Below are 3,894 nucleotides of genomic sequence, written 5' to 3' on the forward strand. Positions count from 1 at the left end.
AAATATGTAACAAAACATACATTTTATAAAAATGACACCATGCAGTTTTATTTAAATAAGCCACAGCACAGGAGCAAGTCAAGCTGTGAAACAAAAAGAAAGGAAAAAGTGTGGTTTTGAATTAGCCTAGTTGAAAGTTGGAGTTAAAGTCATTGAAATGTTTCTCAGTTGACCTAAAATCATTCTGGAGTGGACCAAAACAGCAATGGGCATGGTTCATAGCCTTATGGTTACGGTAATGGCAGATGTGCACAGCCAGCTGAAGAGCTGAACAGATTACGTCTTTACAGAGCCATGTTGGGTTGGGTTGTTTTCTCATGTAATAAATACAAATATTGTTCAAATCATCTGTTTCCTTATTGAGGCATTATTTTTGATCATTTAAAAATATTTACAGGTGACAAAAAAGCGCGAGGAGAAAAAATCTGCAAGATTGCAAAAACCTTTTCATATCACTTTCGGGTCATGAAAACTAGAAAAACTCTTCATGTGTTTCTTTAACTGTAGTTGTACATTCAGTGTTTATTTTTTCTTTTTCTGCTTTGGATTCATTTGCTTTCCTAAAGCTGACCTTGTGGCTCACCAGCCTCATTGTCATAATTACCATCATCACAATCACTATTATCTTAATTGGCCTTATCTGCTCATTAGCTACTCGTTAGCTAATTGACTCGGAGAATATCCTTGCTAACGCGTTGCGGGGCGACACAAAAGGCAACAGACGGAGATCAAGAGCAGACATCTGCCTGTTGAGGGAAGAAGGAAAAAAAAAGTGCAGCGAGCCTCGGCTCATCTGTCACAGTAATGACTGTCTCAACAACTGTACACAGCGATGGAGAGGGAAAGCCATCGCTGCCGCTGCTAGAGCCACAACGACACACTGGGACGCACTCCTTCCACTTATTCTTGTATTACATGCACACTGATACTCAGACGGATCATATAGGAATGAAAGGATCCAGATTACACACACACACACGCGCATCCCCACATGCCGACTCACTCAACTGAGTTTCTGTGTGTCAAAAAGCCAAGTAAGAGACATTCAAAGGCTTGGAAAGAAATACTCCAATTAGGTTAAAGCGAGCTGCGGATAAAGCAGGGCAAATCCTACAAACCATCCAAGCTATCATATATTCAGGCTCATTAAAGTTTTCAGCTTTTCATTTAATAACAGGGAGATGATTTAAAGTAAACTATTTTTGCTCTGCCATATCTCAGATTCTTAAAAGTGCTTTTCCCCTACATGCTCCCTAAAGTAAAACAAATGTTTATCTTGTTTCCTCCGAAAACCATTTGTCTTTGCTGACCTTTTTCTAACATCTGTGTTTTTGCTTGGTTGGTATTTTGACACCCTTCTAATGATCATTTTCTTTTTGTTACTGTTCAACCATTTCCTTCTCATTGTCGTTGCTTCCTCTTTATGTTTGCTTTGCATTTTGTCTCTGTGTTAGCTCTCTCTCTGGCACTATGTGTAGCTTTAGGGTTCGGGTGGTGTCACTGGTAATAGGGTCCCATGGGCCCTTTCTACACTATAGCTGGGTTCTGAGAACTGTCTGCATAATATGAAGAGATGGAGGATAATCTCATGCCCTACTTTGGAAAATGTTTGCTTGTGTGTGTGTATGAGTGCGTGTTCTTGTATGCGATATATTGTGAGGAAGATATTGCTAACACACGTCACGTTCTGGGGACTGACGGCCCCTCATGAAACCCAAAGCCCGGACCCCATAAGAAGAAGTGCAGTTTTAGGGTTGGGGCTAGGTTTAGGACTAAGATGTGAACGAAGTTTAGGTTAGTTATGTACTGGTAATGGTTAAGGTTAGGCTATGGAAATGAATGAATGAAAGTCAATCAAAAGTCCCTGTGAAGATAGAAAGACACATATGGGTGTGTGTGTGTGTGGGCGTGTGTGTGTGTGTGTGTGTGTGACCTTGTATTCAATACATTATGGAGAACCACATTAACACACATCACATTGTGGGGACTGACTGCTCCTTATGGAACCCAAAGCTGGGGCCCCATAAGAAGTGTTGTTTTGGTGTTAGATGTGTTTAAAGACTATTATTTTATTTTATTTAACCTTTAATTAACCAGATAAAATATTTAAACAAAACAGAAAAAGAAATAAAACTACAATCATATTCATACTGAATCAGCATACAATGTCACACGTACTTGTGTGTGTGTGTATATGTATATAAACACATATAGAGTCTCTCTCTCTCTCTCTCTCTCTCTCTATATATATATATATATATATATATATATATATATATATATATATATATATATATACATACAGTCCACAAATGCCCAGTGCCATTGTATATATTGATATATTGTGACCTGGATGCATAGACCTTCACCAGCTTTGAATGCAGAGATGTTTCCAAATGTTTGCCTGGCACTGTATATTCAAACACACACACACACACCCCCACACACACACACATTTTGTTTGCACTGGGATTTAGTTGAAGTTAGCTGCTGGCTTTGTTTTTCTTTTCCAATAATGAAGACAAACAGAGGAAGCACATAAAGAGAGACTGGCACAGAAAATTTCAGAAGGAGAGTCTCAGTTAGTTCCCCTAATATCTTGTTACAGTAACCTTAAAATGGGCATTTCTCAAATTATTTGCAATAGGGGACAAAACTGCAAATAATTTTGTTAGCCGTAAGCTTGTGCTGGTAGCTGAGAAACAAGCCGCACCAAACGTGAAAACTTAGGTGACCTTTTATAACTAGTGTTTGATGCAGTAAACCATGGGATTAATTGGTTTAATGCATCTTTATTTTGTCAAAGCTAACTAGATTAACAACACATCCAACAGGTTGTATGCAAACACTGTTAACCTAAAAATTTCACACAAAGTCAGATTTATATCGCTTCATGAACCCAGGTTGTTTAAACTAATTTGAGCCACTCAAAGCTTGACCCGTTTCAGGCACAGATGGACGCAGGGACTGAGCAATAAATTCAGAACAGGCTGGTATTTACTGAGGGATTGGCTTTTTCACAGTCAGATAGGCCAGGGTTCAGCACCAGGGAATCCAGATCTCAGGGTCAGACAGACAGAGGGTCAAAAGCCAGGAGGTCCAAATCCAGTGGGGTAGGTCAGGATCAGGGACAGGATGGGCAACTGGACAGAAGGGTGGAGACAGACAGTATACTGGTTTGTTTAGGGAGGTGTGCAATTAAACTTTGATGTGGACTAAAAATAGTGAAATCTGGTGTGGTTTGAATTTGTATGTGAATGCCAAATGGACCAGAGACTGCACCAAAAGCAGAAAGCAGACTGTAGCGCAAGAAATTCTTGGTAATTAATCGTGCGGGTCTAGTGTTAGCAGGAGAAATGGTTTGTGGTCTTTTATCAAAGACAAAAGAAAAATCCTACAATGCCTAAAATCTGACACTACTCCATTTTTGTTTGCATTTTGTGAAGAAAAACCTTGTGCTCAAATGTTTTAATGTCCAGCTGAAGATGTAACAAACATTGCAATTTTGGTCCCCAACTGAACCGAGTCTGGACTAGAATCTCCCCCTGAGGGGGTCAGTATTCATGGTAACAGGAACAGACAACCACCCAGCCATTGGCACAGGTTCCCCTGTGAATATTTGCTGTTACTGCAATAAGATAATAAATGTTCCTAATCTTTCAATGGAACCTTACAGTACAGAAATCAAAATTATAATTTAATGTAGCCTTATGACAGAGAGCTGTGTTCATAAAACAGTGAGTGTAACATGTCCAGCAATCTATTAGCCCTAAAATGTAATTAACTGTAACTTGCAACCACCTTAATAAATCATATGTCTGTATCTCATAAATTGTGACAATTTGAAAGCTGTAATGAATTTGATTCTACGTTGCACATCAATCACTTCAGGGT

The sequence above is a fragment of the Xiphophorus hellerii genome, chromosome 1 (genome assembly GCF_003331165.1).
Source record: "Xiphophorus hellerii strain 12219 chromosome 1, Xiphophorus_hellerii-4.1, whole genome shotgun sequence".
Classification (NCBI taxonomy): Eukaryota; Metazoa; Chordata; class Actinopteri; order Cyprinodontiformes; family Poeciliidae; genus Xiphophorus; species Xiphophorus hellerii.